The sequence below is a fragment of the Malurus melanocephalus genome, unplaced genomic scaffold (assembly GCF_030028575.1).
Source record: "Malurus melanocephalus ecotype Western Australia unplaced genomic scaffold, MMel_1.1 scaffold_821, whole genome shotgun sequence".
Taxonomy (NCBI): Eukaryota; Metazoa; Chordata; class Aves; order Passeriformes; family Maluridae; genus Malurus; species Malurus melanocephalus.
This window is the reverse complement of record NW_026624053.1, coordinates 147174-163135: the sequence shown is the minus strand read 5'-3', so window position 1 is coordinate 163135 and position 15962 is coordinate 147174. Positions and strand designations below refer to the sequence as shown.

Below are 15962 nucleotides of genomic sequence, written 5' to 3'. Positions count from 1 at the left end.
TGCCTTCATYTGAAAGGATCCCCCCTTTTCAACCCCATTGATTTTGTGTATTTAATGGCTTCAAAGACACTTGTGCTAACGGGCTAACTCTTACCTGGTGAACAAGATAACCATCACTGTGCACCAAAGCCTGCAGCAAAGTCAATATTGACCAAGCTGCCCTGGCTGCATCCTGCCTGGCAGGGACTCCCAGGTGTGCAGCAGGGTTCTCCTCCGGAAACTGCTCAGGTGGGGACCCGTGGAGATTAAAACCAGGAGCCACAGAGCGTGTTAGACAGGAACAGTGAGAGCAACGTGGGGTTTCACAGCTCTSCAGACACAAACAGCTCTGTTGGCTACCAACAAATAGGAAAAGCTGTGCATGCAAATCACTGTCAGACCRATGTATGCATTATTGATTTTAATAATCAGACACAAATGGAGACAGGCATCCAGTAATTATTCCCATATAACAAGAAAACACACATATAAGCCACAGGACACGACAGCTCTGCTGATGGAAACGATCTGTAGCTTTACTTTCTGCCTCATGCTTTTTTCACTTGCTCCTCTAGCTCAAACACATGTTCATCTTCTAAGTGCTCTGAGACTCCCTGTGCAGAGCTCTCAGGGAGAAGTGCCAGTCCTAGGGTGCAGACAGTCCCACTGGAGCTGGTATCATCCCAGATCCCAAACATCATGCCTGCCTGTGGTTCATCTCCCCTAGACACTCAGAGCACACTGCTCACAGGGTCCTGCAGCACACTGGAAGAACTCCCCAGGGTCAGACACAAAACAAGTGGARGCAGGAGGTCAGATGAACCCCACACATTGTGTGGTGCAGGGTTCCCATGCACAGATGGAAAGGAAAGACAATGTCGGGTGGTTTAAGTGAGGGATCACACACTGCAGACAGCAAACTTCCCAAAAAGCAGCTGCTACAAATAGTTTGCAAGAAGCTTCTACACTGAAACAGCACTTGAGCAGTCCCAAATGATAAATATTGAAAGGAAAAGTCAGTTCAAAGAGAAACACTGGTCCTCCCACAGGAAAAAACCTTTGGAGGGAAAGAGAGATAAAGATCATAAACAATTAAAGAGCAATGGTTATTGAGTATACTACCCCTGTGATTAGAGCTCCTGAATCTGTTTATCAGGAGTGGGATGGGTGCAATGAATACTGCATAGCCAGAAGCACCCAAATTGTTGATGAATCATGAAGGGCTCTGTCAAAACAGAGCTTGTCTACAAATGGAAATTCTAGTGTCCCCAGAACTACTGGCTGCTCCAAACAGGAAACCTGCAGTGTGAATTTCATGGTAAACATTCATCCCCAGCATTTAGCTTTGCATTTCCAGAGCTAGGACAGGAGAAATGAATTTGTTCAGCCAGAGCTTTTTCCAAGTCCTCCACAGAGAACAGGATTTGTGATGAGATCTGTTTTTAGGCTGGACTGAATGGTTAACCAGACTGATTAATAAATGCCAGAAGGAGGAAATAACAGGCAAGTTAAACAGAGGAGAAAAATGTCCCCCTACATGGCTAGATAGCAAAAGTTTACAAGAATTCTGTGCCTTGTGGATAATTCTCCCCAGGTCTTATTTAACATTGTTTTAGAAGAYGTGATTGCAGCATCTTTGAAGTGCAGAGGTGATGGGATTTTCCATGCCAGCAYGTTTCTGGAGGTTCTCAGCTATTTCCTTCTCTCTTCTCACTTCCTGGAGGAAATGAAAGATGGGACATGTGCCAATTGGCAGGAGTCCTTACTTCAGCAGTATTATCTGATGAAGGATGGTTGGTCATAAAACATTTCTTTTGTTTCATAGGAAAGCATAATATTTTTATCCATTTACTGTTAAAATGTAAAATTTTTAAAAATTAAAAATTGTTACACAGCTTCTTACAGGAACCTGCCATTTTCCCAGCTGTGGCAGAACAGAGATACCCAAGCCCTTGTCTGTGTTTGTAAGGAGCTGAAGAGCTGTGTGCTGCAGAAAAGAGAGGTAATTCTAGGTATATGCAAAAAAAAAAAAAAAAAAAAGACCCAAGCAAACCAAAATGGTGGAATATCCAGTGGATGGAGGTTTGGTGGAAGCTTTTAATTCCTGTTATCCACACTAACCCATCTGCTGGCTTTCTGTGATCCAGTGTTTTCACAYACATGGCCATCACAGCGCTGCCTACAGCACAGATCTGGGACTGTTAATCAGATTAAAGCCAGGTAGGTATGCAGTGATTTACTTCATACACATATGCACTGGCTTTCAATTCAGTCTCAAGGWTCTCTGTATAAGAACCTGGAAGAGCAAGAGGATAACATGAAACTGAGTCTGTTCCTGCTAGAATTCCTAGAGAGTTTAAACTAGTGGGAATGTGAAAATGTGCTCCACTAAATGGCATAAAAGTCTGCTATTTCTAGAGATTTTTCTCCCCACACTGCCTACTTCAGYCTCCTCTCCCAGGCCAGACTAACAGATGGCTTCTGGCTGATTCTRCCCACTGAGCTACTGAAACTGATGAACCGAAGGAAAGCCAGTGGGAAGTAATTCTGGAACTCTGTGGTCTATTTATGCTACACAAAAGCCTATTGCTCCAGCTCCATCCCTAACACAAGCGCAGCATGTCCCATCCCTGCATCCAGCAGCTGCCCCGTGCTCTCCCCGCACAGAGGATGATGCCTTGTGCCTGGTGGGCACTGGAGGGGGCAGGCTCCTGCCTGGGACAGGCTCAATAAAACTCTTGTCTTGTTCAGCCTTGTGCTCTATTGCATCCTGGAGCTCTCTGCTCATCCTGACACAAACCTGGGAATGAAAAAGATGACAAGGCTCAGGAAATTTTTCTGTGCGAGCAGAAAGGATGTGGGGGTTATACAGTGCTCATCCAGCTCGGAGAAATCTGCTGGAAAGGAAAGGATAGAAACTGTTTAAGAACTCTTGTTTACGGAGGTCCCAGATACCTAACAATAAACTCAACAGTAAAGTCAAATAGGCAAAACTCAGGGTATTTACCCTGCCAACTGCTGCAGCACATGGAGAACCAAAGTTGGGTGTTTAACGGGGAGATTGACGCTGACCTTTAATGCTGCTGGAAAAAGTAAATAAGAAAGCTGCTGAATAATATGGTCAGTGATTTTTTTTTCTTCAGGTATGTGAGCAGCTATTAATTTATTTTTGTTTATCTATTTGAAATATTTCTGTAGTCTGACTGAGCCTTGGTTTGGAAGCAGTCTTTCAAGCTCAATGCAAACATTCGATATTCAAAATTGGAGTAGCCTGGGTATGTTGGATTGGACACGTAAACCAGRTGTCATGATTTCTTTGGCCAAATGAATGCAAATCTTGGAAACACTTCAAATGGTCTATTTTATTAGGTTTCAAACACATTTTAGACAAACATTTGCTAATGACTTCGAATTGACCATGCCAGCAAGCTCATTTGATAAAAAGGCAACAGAAAATGCATACAAAAGGATTGCAAGCACTGCAGACAGCTCAAGCACAGATSCAAGCAGACTGTGACACTGAGGACAGCTCTGTCTGGCTGCACAGAAGTTCAGAGTGTCCTTTCAACAGCGCTCGTCATTTCCTTAGCCTGCCAGTGGGGACTACAACGTGCTGAAATCTGCGGCACGTCTGGGAGTCACACGGCCCTGGGCACGGTGCAGCTCTATCATCACAGGCTGTTATCACCCTGCATGTACCAAGCAACACTGCAGACGCACAGGGCCTGCCACAGGAAGGCAGTTCTGCATCAGAGTGTGCTCATGAACTCATCTGTCCTTCCAAACAAATGAATCCACAGTGTYAGTCACTCTGCCCGAGGATTGATCTGCTCTGCTGCTGGGGATGCACCCGCTCCAGTCCTGCAGTGGTGCCTGGATCTCTCCTTGCAGGCTGYAGCTCTTCCCCATCAGCCAGAAATCCTGCTGCCTGTAGCTATAAGCACTTTTCCTGGCTTTCATTTAAGTGCAATATCTCAGTAATGCACTCACTGCACCCCKCAGTCCCATGGCTGAGCAGCACCTACAACAGAAATGAGCCAGGGCTTACAGAGATACTCATACAGTGAATGAACATAATACATGTTCAGCTTAAAAATATATTTCTGCCCAAGTCCTTTTGAGGCGCTTTTCCATAAGCACAGATTGTTCCCCCTTGCCTGGCTGCAAGGGAAGGTGGAGAAGCTCATGCAAACATGAGATGACAGGATCTACTACTCTCATACAGTGCTGCCACCTTTCCATAAACACCAAAACACCACACTACTACAGGAACTTTCAGTGTCAGAAAATAAAGGAGTAAAGCTTCAAGAGCAATAAAAATTTGTACAATCTCTGAAGGAAAATAGCCTGTCCTCCTCAGAGGCTTCACCCTAAACTGCCCATGCCCTCTGCAACCCCTCAGTCCCCATCCCTGGCAGCTGAGCACAGCTCTGTCAGGGAGCACAGCCCTGCATAGGGCAGGGGCTGTAGCCTGAGCCCAGGCAGTCACCCTTCCTCCAAAAGGTGATTCTCAGAGCACAGATGCTCCGTTCATACAGCCCCTGGCTGGCCCTTAGTGACACACAGTGCCACACACACCAGGGASAGGAGCTGTAGGTGCAGCAGCAAAGGCCATATTCACAATAAAATCTCYCAAGTGCACATTTTATCTCTCAGTCATAACATCAAGCTCCTTTACTTAGACACCTACTTTTTTATTTTCAGTGTATCTGTAAAAACATGAAGTCTCTTTTTGTGACATGGTGGAAACAAAAGCAGACAGAGCCTGATATTTAATGTGTAAGACATGTTGGTTTAATCCTGTCAGGATTTTAATGTACATTATATAGGGACAGGCAATGACCAGAGGGAGGGAGGGAGGTGTAAATAATCCAGAGGAGTGTGGACTTGTTGGCAGGGTGGATTTATGTCCTGTCTTAATAAAGTGTCCTTTCATCTCTGGAACCTGGGCTCAGAAGCCAGTCTAGACAGGAATTAATGGGGCTCCTTCTCCACTTACAGATCTCAAGGTTTCCCAACAGAGAGCTCAATCAGCCATGGATACTGTTTTTTGCAATGAGCTTTTAAACTCAAGTTCTGACCATTCACTGAAAAAGATCTGCTCCTAGGCCAGGAGACAAATTAAATTCACTTTCTACAGCTTTTAAAAATGTGATTACCACCCTATGATGAAGCCAAGCAATTGTGAGCCTGTTGTAAAGAGATGGAGCAGGGCATGCCTAGAAAATATTATTGGTATGGACCAAGACTTGGTTCTGCCTGGAAACCATGTCCAGGAGCATGAGTTACTCAAGGCAATACAGCACTAGGGCCTGCAGATGCTGAGTTGTGTGAAATCTCCTGTGGTGAGGGAAAATTGCTGATTCCTTTTTGGCTTGCAGTAAACCTTCCCTTCTGTTTATTTGTCTCCCTTAGGGGTCCAAAAGAGTAGGTGGGGATGGAGCATTTGAAAGCATTTCTTGATAAAGGATCTGGGATTTCACTGGAGTGTGCAGTCAAGAGAAGCAAAGAAAGCTGCGAGCAAAAATGTACGTGACCAGAGGGATTTAGAGCATTTAAAGCAAAATCCTTCGGAGAAAAGTTTGTTAAGGATTATAATTTCTTGAACTCTTTAATTGCTTTTCCTGGGAAAAGGTCACATCTTAATCTCTGATCTCCAGCTATGGACAAGAACACCCAGATGCAGAGAGATTCAGCTCCTAATTTTACATCTGTTTAATTTTCAACAACAGGAGACAGGGAGCAGCAGGATGCACTGCCAGCTATTAGGGAGCCCTTTTATTATGCAAAATTTGGATCTTGTCTAAGTACAAGGCCTCCAATAAGTAAAGACAGAGCCAGTTAAAGGAAAGGAATAGGRGAACAAAGTGGTCTCCAAAGGCACAGCAAGAGGTAAGAGCCCACTGTGTGCAGTGATGGACAATGTGACAGGTTCTCTTCCCAAGACATTTCTTCTACAGAYATTTGGACAGTACAGACAGAAGTGGCCAAAGAGCTTCCTTCTGGGAGCTCAATAGCTGCTGGCTAGGCAGAAGGACTGTAATTTGTAAACTCTTAAATTAAGATATACAAAAGTCACAGGCAGTATGTAAGCTGTCCTCTGCATGATATTTTATTCTGTTTATATAGCTTAGCACTCAGAACAAAAAAACAATGATGTCTCTTAGTGACAGTTGCCCTGGGCTGCCTGCACCATGCTCAGGGCAGCAGGAGCCCTCTCCTTCCTTCTCTGTTCCCTGCAGGGTCAGTTTATTACAGGAGCTCACAGCTCTGCTCCATGACGATCCTGTGCCTAGGAAAGGAAGGGTGGCAGAACCTTTGTACTGGAGCATTATGGCTGCAAGACCATGGGTGCCATGCCCAGCTCCATTCATTAAACAGCAATTGCCCTCTGCCCCAACCCAGGAATCTCCTGGCACTGCTTCACAAAGCAGGAGCCACTTCCATATAACACGATTTAAATAAGCCCCAGACGAAAATGCAAAATTGGTCCTGGCCTGGTGAAAACCAAATTTTCCAACCTGTGSAAGAGCCACCAGTGAGACCCCGGGAGAGGAAGCACCCAGGCTCAGTTAACTCACTTGAGGATGATACACTTTTTAWCACCTGCTGAGCAGTGCTGCCTTCCCAAGTGGGACTCCTCAGCTGCAGCTGGAAACCTTACAGTGCTGGAAGTGAGGGTGTGGAAGAAGATCAAGGGCTGCTTTGTCATGCAGGGTTTTGCGCATTAGTGCAATTCATTAGTGGAGGCTGATAATAAAGAGCAGTAATGAAGTGCATTAGACCACCGTGCGCCTCCAGAGCTGTGCTGAGAGCCAGGCTCTCTCTCTGTGGCACGGCACAGCTTTGGCACTCCCAGATTGTCTCTCAAGAGCACAGCAGCAGTCAGGGAGATCCAAACCAGATGCCGCCTCTCAGCCTCAAGCAGAGCAAATGTCAACCAGCACAGCCCTGTTCTCCCAGCTGTGCTCTCCCAAACCACTCACCTGGGCCACCACGACAAAGCAYTGCAGGCAGTGAAGGCAAGTGCAGAGTGAAATCCCAAACATGCGTTGTGTCCAGGAAGGCAGGTTGTGCTTCCTTCTGCCAGGTCCCACTCCACAGACAATTTGCAAGCTGGCACAGGCTCTTCTGAGATTGCATCGTGGATGCCCTGGTGTGTTTTGGGCTCTGTGCTGGCCAGCTTTTGGTTCACAGCTTTAATCTTGCCTAGGGCTGGGTGTTACAGTGTGGAAAGAGCAGAACCAGGGATGCAATAGAGCTCTGTGGAATAGAGGAGAAATCCCCCATTATACACCCCCTCCTAAGAGCTCACATGGCAATCTAAAACTCGCCACTCCCTGTTAGGTAAGGAAGGCACAGAGAAGTGGAAGGGAGGTGGATGGCAGTGCATGTGTTGGGACAGCCAGGCCCAGCGCCCTGTGGGTAGCACAACTGACCACGCTGTGTGCAAGGATGAGGGTGYTGCTGCCACCCCCACAGCACCTCACTGCCCTGCAGCCCCTTCCATCCTCGCAGAAAACTCGATGCTGTCTGGGGGGTGTGTCAGTAAAGGACCAGCCTGCAAGGTCTGTATTCACAACYCTTTTGGTGTCTGCATTTATTCCCTGCTGGGCAAGTGAAGGTGTCGGGGACAAGACCTGAGGCACTTTTGCCCGGTGCCATCTCCGCAGGTGTTGAGCCCAGTGACTGCCACCAGCGCCCGCACACAAGGCAGACCTTTCCCTGTCAACGCCACGGGGAGCTGTCACCTGCTACTCCAGCATCAATGACACCTGTCCCCATCTGTCCCCACTGCCTGCAGCTCTGCCACTGCCTGGGCACARGGCTGGGCTTTCAAAGGAGCGGTTYGGGCTTWTGGCCCCCCAGATTGCACCAGCAATTTGCACAACTGAGCGAGATGCCGCCCATTGTGGACCAAAAGGGACTGGTGTGAGCTTTTCCTCCCACCTGCACCATGCAGATGCTAATGGGCTGTGGGGGAGGCTGCCTCCAGACTCGGGAGGATGCCTGCAGTCAATTTKCTTGGCTTCCTTAGCTCTGACAAACATTCAACAAGCAAAACTCAGATCTGTGTGTCCACAGCAGCTGCAGGTGTTGGGACTCCAGCTCCCATGYTGGATCCAGCACTGATGGCTTGTGGTGTACTTGTGGGGAGGACAACAGAAGATAGGGAGTGAGGAAATGTGAAGACATCTAAAAAGTGTGAGCTGGATGGGATGGACTCTACACCATAATGAGACAAACACGTCCTGTGTCCTGGGAGCAAATCCAGCCCAGAGAATTGGCTGTCCTTRTCTAGGTTGGTCAGGATCAGAAATGAGAGGAGATGTAAAAGCCATGATGCTCCATAAACCTTAACCCTATCAAGGTAAAGGGACCTGGGAGCAGAGGGGTCCCATGTCCACTTTCTTTACACTCCCTTAACACTTAGCACTTCAGTRCCTGTGAACTACCCACTCACCTTTAAGGACAGTCAGCACTGACTCTCACTTTCAAKCAAATGAAAGGTGTCAGAGTGTGCCAGTGAGAGATGGATCCTCTCTGGGGTGTCCTTCAGGCTCTGGAGAGTCCAGTGCTGGCCTGCTGCCTTGAGCACAGCATAATGACATGGGAGAATCCCAGCTCAGGGGAAGGGGATCTTGGTTATCTCGGCAAGGAAAGACATGGGAGACCAATGTGTTTGAAAAAGGAGTGGGGAGTGATGGATCCACAGTCCGTGGGCAGTGGAATCTCCCCAGATGGACTTGCATTCAGCCAGCAACTGAACTTTCGGTCCCAAAGGAACAACTATTTCAGGAGTTTGAACCAAAGTGAGCTGAAAATTGTCATTAATCACTGACCCCTGTGATGCTGAAAGTGCTGCATTGGGGAGGAGATGCTTACATGAAACAAAAGCCTACAATGCCATTCCAATAGTGATTAAATTGACAGAGGCTGTGTCCTGCAATGCAGCATTATGGAAGACAAGGCAAACAAGATTAACCCACATTGACAAGGCATTTATCCATGGCTAAGAAGAGACCCACGCCACAGCATCTCTSTCCCACAAATTTACACCAGCCCACAAGAGTCTAATCCCTCATGGCCTGTCAGGCTATTAGGCAAATCTCTGGCTCTCATTTGCCTAATCCAATAGCTCCCAGCTTCATAAGAAAGACCTCCTAGGGGGCCTTAACAACCATGTTTGTTAGGCCTTATATGAGTAAACAAAGCTCTTAAACCGAACAGCTTCCTCTTCCATATGGGATCTCAACAYTCTCTTAACCTGGAGATAAACCCAACCACACTCAGGGAAGGAGGATGTGTTTATAACAGGTTGAGTTTTGCCTCCACAATAAGCAGCATCTGAAGGATTTTGCCATCACTAGCTCTACACTTAACACTCACTGCAGAGTTGCCAGGTGCCTTCATATCATCAAGGATTTCTTGCGCAGCCAGTGAGGTCACAGTGCTCATTCCCTGTTCTGCCAGCTTCAGTGGTGAAATAAGCAGTGTTAAAACATGCTTTCAAGATCAAGATGTTTTGTGTCCATGTGTGAACATCACCAGGAGATCAAACACTTTCATGGGCTTGTACACCTGAGTCTATAAATGCCTTATTGCAAACTCTCTAAATTTAATTTTTCTGATTCCTACCACTGGCAGKGATACCTGTAACATTAAACAGGGTGCAGGTATTCTCTAGTTCTTGAATTTGAGGTCACCACCATCTCTGCTCTAGAGATATATCCCTTTTAGAGCAATGGGAGGTCAATGGYCATCTGAACCCCCAGCCTCTGCACTTGCAGTCTCCAGGGATGCAAGTATGGTATGAAATGTTATGTATTTTCCATCAGTTTGGAGTGGAGCTCCCTCCGAGGCTGGTGGTGAGCAGGGATCTGATMTGGAACTGTAAATCCTTCACACCCACTGGCTGAGCAGCTGTTCAGGTTAGGTCTCATTTATATGMAAAGCAGTTCAGCCATCAGCAAAGATCTCTAATGATGCAAATCAGTCGTGTGTCATCCCAGCAATGAAAGTCAAGGGAGCCCTTACTTGCTCGAATCCAGCACATTTCAGCAAAAGTGCCATTTAGTAAAAGAAAGGGGGTTTTTACTGTGGAGTGTGGCCCACCACCCTCAGCCACTTTCCAGCTGAGATCACAGCTAAATCGCTTATCTTTACATTTTCATACAAATCTGATTATCCTTGAACAGCTAATTGTTTCGTAAGTGCCACTTGGAAGCTATCCATTTCCAACACAAGTAAAGAAATTGCACTATAAAACTGTCTACCTTTGCCATGAGTCACTTTAGCACATAGGATGAATATTTGGCACACTTCACTTTTTCAGATTAACTCGCATATTTATTTTGGAAGAAAAAAAAATGGACTGCTTTAATTCCTTCCCATCAGAATTCCTCATATTTGCTTAGCTTATTGAAACTTATTTAATAGACTTTACAGTATGTATGTTATATAGTGACTGCTGATGGAGGAGACATTCACATCTCCTTTCATGTAATAAAAAGCTGAAAAGTATCTATGAGAGCATTTGATACTTCATTAGGAGAGTCAGTAAACCCGACAGATTATGTCACCTGCCATGAAGAAGGGTTTCATCCCTTTGGCTGAGGCCATGGAAACATCCAGTAGGAGCTTAAATTCAGTGTCTCCTGCATGGAGCATGTGTTTCTCATCCAGAGTCAGTCCAATGTGTTGCAATTAAATTTCTTAAAGATACACTCTGAACTAGGCTGGGAAAACCCCTGAGAAAGAAAAGAGGGTTCTGAGCTTCATTAAACAAGTCAGGGATTTCCTCAGATGTTCATTCAGTCTCATGAAAAAGTAGTTGTACACCTTTGCAAAAGGRTTTTGCTTAGCCTAAGTAAAAAATTCTATGTATTGTCCCATGTAACCACATACATGAGCTAAAATCTAAAAGAACAACAAGATTTATCTCAGCATCAGTTAATTACACAGTTTATTAACATCTTTGGACTGCTATCTAAAACAAAAAAAAAGTAATGTTCTTCTAGGTGGGCCTGATCCAAATGTCACATTCAGGAGTGAAACACAGAGTTCCAGTTTCTGAAATGAAGAGTTTTGCATTTTGCCAACTAAATCCTGCAAGGTGGAGAGATGGCAGGAAAAAGAAATTACAAAAGTCATGGGCATTTCCAAAAGTGCCATCAGACAYCCAGGATAAGGGATGTGTCTCTATGCTATGTATTCTTGGTCAAGTCATCCCAGACTGCAAAATGTGGTATTAATTAATGAACAGCCAAGGAAGAAATTGCAGAGCAATATAAACAAGTGATACATCATTCCGAGAAAGGCTTGTATCAAAGTCTAATAATTTTGTAAATGTAGGCRAAATGGATCTATACAGTGACCTAACCGAAGACTTAAAAGCTGTAGGAAATCAGAGGTGCTCCCTGCAGGCARGAGCCTCTCATTCTAAAAGATTCTGCCTCTGCAAGGAGCTAYGTGCCCTTTATTYCTATAAACTGCAAGGAGGGCTGTGRGTCCTCCTCCCTCCCTAGACTGAAGCCTAAAATTGTCAATTAGGAAAACAAATGTGGTACTAGACATCTTTGTGTGAGTGTCAGTTCAGCAATCACTTTATTAAAAGTAATTTTAGTATWGAATGTAGTGCAATTTCGGTAATTTAGCAAAGTACAATGATGGATTGAAGYGCCTGGTGACAGACGTTTATTTCACCTTCTGAAACACAATTATTATGCACTTTACTCAATAATAGTATCTTGTTCCAACTAAAATACATGTGTAGTTCCTTAAGCTGTAGAATCATAGCAATTTGAGAGGGAAATGGCTGATTAGGTCACTGATTCCAGGATTTTGCCAGCCCATGATTGCTCCCTGCCCTTTATCAGCTAGAGTTTTCCCCAAACCCCTTTCTTTTACATGTTTTAGTGATGATGATATCCATCAAAAAAAAAAAGGAGACTTCAAACACAGTTGAAAGATTCAGCCTTTTGCTGCAGAAAATCCTGCATTTTCACAGTGGGAAGGGTCTGAGGGGTTTTTACCTTCTTCTTATGGCAGATGGCTGAAATGCTTTCAGCCAGAATGCTSTTCAATGACCTTTTTTCATGGAAACAGCTTTGCTGAAAAGATTTCCCAGTTTCCCTTCTAAATTAARAGTGTAAGTCCAGCTTTTTGGTCTGAAATACCTCTTACTACTTTTTGCCTAATACAGCTTAATATTTAGCACTTGCTATACCAGAAATAGAATGAAAAATGAGCCTGACTGAAATTTCACTCAAGAAAAGCCACCATTCCTGACCCATACACAGAGGGATGGTTGGGATGTGGTTTCCACTGGTCTTTTTGGAAAACCCAGCTGCCTGAGCCATCTCTCTGCTCTGAAGACCTGGGCTCTTTCTGGGTCATATGCTGGGTAGCCTTTACCACATTCCAGCACAGGGGAACTGAGCAGACACCCAGAACCTCACATTTTATTACATGTCCTGACATACCTGCTGGAATGTCCTATGGAAAAGGCACTTGTGGTGCTGGCTTTGTGCCTTCTCTGTGTTTATCCATGGGTAATACCCTTGAGAGCAGGTGCAACCTGTGGAAACAGCACAAATAAATACAAGGGGATGTCTTGAGAAAGCAGGCTTTCAATGGGAACTCAYGGAAACAGGTGGGCAGAAAAATGTGCACTGTGGAGTTGTGCTCTTCCAAACACTGGAGAGACAGGCCAGCAGGGAGCTGCATGTTCAGCCAACACCCCCATGGGGTGGTTACACTCCCCTTACAAGTGTGGCCCTGCTGTGTATGGGCCAGCGAGGCATTGCCCAGGCTTGGCAGGTCCAGCAATGCCTTTAGGGCTCACTGTGCAGCTGGCACCAGCAGAGGACACCAYGCTCAGACACAGAATATGACAAGTTCTCCTATCACAGATAAGCTCAACCAATGATTAAAAAAGAAAGAAATGTGTGATTCTTTCAGACAATTCAACCAAGCAAGCTTCTGTCATCCATCCATAAGCCCATTCCTCACTCCATTGTCCAGCTCACCACATGCTATTGGAGTCAACAGACATCTCCCAGGGTAAAATACTTTCTGTGCAAGCATTAAACTCAGCCCCATGATGTCCTTTTCCCCTACACCTCACCAGTTCCCTGAGCCTTCCTGCCTGATTATYCTCCATTAAGGTTATCCTGTAACTGAGCTGCACACAGAAACATGAGTATAAAGATGCACTGGTGCAACTGGCCCAAAATTAAAACCCAGACTACTTCTGTTGAATTTCAGAGGTTCTGAGGCTTTAGCCATAGAGTAAATGCCTGTGAATCTGGAGACTAGGGGAAAAAAAAATTTCCCTGGTGCAACTGTCAGGTGCCATTCAACTCCAGCCATGAAATCACAACATTTACTTTGCAGGGCTRTGCCTGTGTCTTGTCAGAGGCACAGCCTCTCACAGCACAGGAACAGGCTCTGTTCCCAGCTCTACCACAGACTTCCCGCATCTGTCTGGAAAAAAATCACTGAGAAGCACATCTGAAAAAACGTCACACRCTCAGCTCCAGACATTTGATCTAACACCTGGCCTAGCTCTCAGCAGCACTGGACACTGCAAACACTGTTGGCCTCGACTGGGGCACTTGTAAAATCCAGACCTGATGGATGCAATGGGGCTGGAGGGAACATCTGCTTCTTYGCTGCACTGCACAGACTTCACACTAAGGTACCTTTTCAACAGAGCTGTGTACAAGTCAAACCAGTTAAACCAGCGAACAGTTGCTCTTTGTTCTGCACACATGCCAGAAATTAAAAACTCTCACAGTTTGGCACCAAGAAGACAGAGATCCATAGCTAGTSATGGTGTTTGGAAACAGGAGACATAAACTCTTTTAGTTCTGTTTTCCCACGTGTAAACAGAGGATGCCAATTCCTGCCTAGTCTCTCCAGGACTYAGGACTCCCAGGCATTTGGAAAGCACTGAGGGCATCCCATAGACGACATAAAAAGCTGCTTGGAATACTTCTGTTTTTAAAAAAATTAGTGAGGTGCTGGCTGGAAGCTAATAATGTTTGCTRTGTCAAGCACAAAACAAGATACTGTTGCTCATGCCATAAAGCAAATAACTGTTGAGCATGCTGAATACAGGGGCTGCTTTTTGACATTTCATCGGGTGTGTTATATATCCTGTCCTAGAYGAAGTGTGTGGAAATAGTTGAAAACTGGAGATAGCTTTAAAATAAGAGAAATATAAGGTTTCAAAAGTGTTTTTCTGCCTTGCTAGATTTTTTTTTTTTTTTGCACATAGTTCTCTCTGTAGAAATTTTGAAGAGGAACTTGTCTGTGACAGTGTTTGCATTTGACAAGTGCCTTGTTGGAGCAGAACACCTGTGTTGCATGACCAMTACACACAGCAGAGCTGAGTGTGCTGCTCTGCAGTGATGGTCAGTGAGAAAGGGGCACAGGACCTCACACCCCAGCAGGTATCTGTGGTCTGGCTGTGCCATCTCAGCTGAGGAGGCAGAAACATGCTGGTTATTCACTGCCCATCAGCCCTGACACTCCTGTGTCCCAGGAGCTGTATGTTCCACTGCAAGAGACCCGGGGATGGGTTTGATGAGCGATGTTTGCTGCCGTGGGGAGAGCAGCAGTCTCAGCCCTCCTCCTGTGTGAGGGTAATCACAGGCACAAGGACGTTGCAGGCAAGGAAGGGTTCCTGTCACTCCCCATCTCCTCGGGGCAGCCAGGCACTGCATGGCCCTCACTGTCACTCTCCACCAACCCTGCTGGGACATGMCACGGCCAAGGATCGCTCCTCATCAGGGCTYTKTCAAATAAGCAAAAGAAAGTGAAATGTCAAAGAAAATAGAGAAGAAAAGCGGCATCTTGTGTTCCTCTTATCTCCTTTTCCAGGAGTGTCTGATGCCTCAAAAGAGTGGGAAATTTTCTGAAAGCAGACCTTTTTGATAAATGATGCAGTTATTTATTTTGCAGAGAGCTGAAATATGTCATGATGCTGTTTTCAAAGTAACACAGCATTTGACAAAGAGAATCATTGGCGATTTACTGCATGACACTCCATTTGTCTCAGAGGAAGAAAGGCCTTGTTTGAACCTCTCAGGATTTTAACCTGAATTCCACCAAACCAAAGGCTTTGAAACCTGAAGTTTTCTCCCTGAAGATAAAAACCAGGTTTTCCTGTTCCCCATGAATCATCACAACCCTGGAGACTGCTGTGGAACATGAATTGCCCWCTACACAAGAAACACCAGCATCTGTACATCCCATCAGCAGGAGGTGACCAATGCTTCTCCCGAGGCATCTGACAAGCAAACAGAGTTACTTTCCTTGCCTAAAKTCCCAGCTTTGCCTCATGCTACCCCTTTTAGGGTATGCTTTAATGATTCACCAGGAAAAATACATCCAGAAGCAACTGTAGGGGCCAGCAGTGCCATCACAGATTTGCAAGATTTTAACCAGAAAATCACAAACCTGGAGTTGATCTGGAAGTCCTGCTTTGCCTRTCCCAGGACCCTTGCATTTGTCCTGCAGCTGAAAATGCAAATGCAAACAGAGAAATGCAATCTTTACAGCCGGGATCAGCACTKGTCTCCTCCAGGAAGCGTGACCCCGTTGCTCTGACTGTTGGTTCTGATGCAACAGCCAGGGAGGACCTCAGACAGCCCAGGGCCACACTATCATTGCGAGATAAACAGCCCCAATTGCTCAATAGATGCTGTGMTGATCTGAGGGTGGAAGGACTGTGTTTTTGTATTCTGCTCTGCTGACTCTCACACCCATGACCAGCAAAGCCATGCTGACCCGAAAGGGCTGCGGTCCCTTGGGGCATGGCAGCTTTCCTTGAGGGAGTGAGCTGAGCCAGGTTGTATGCAGGCATCCCCATGCTGCTCTGGAGGAAAGGCTGGCTCTGGACACCCAGCCACTCCACTGGCAGTGCTGAATTGTGGCAGCGAGCTCAGCACAGGAAAACACTGGGGTTTCCAAGG

General features: G+C 45.8%; 1 long non-coding RNA gene across 1 annotated transcript; it reads right to left on the bottom strand.

Annotated features, from left to right (window-relative positions):
* Positions 1 to 6978: 6978 nt before the first annotated feature.
* LOC130585058 (uncharacterized) lies at positions 6979 to 15574 on the bottom strand. The gene is made up of 3 exons (XR_008966555.1): positions 15448 to 15574; positions 12465 to 12559; positions 6979 to 7242 (listed from the first exon to the last, which is right to left on the bottom strand). It is a non-coding gene; the product is annotated as an uncharacterized LOC130585058 (long non-coding RNA).
* Positions 15575 to 15962: the final 388 nt, after the last annotated feature.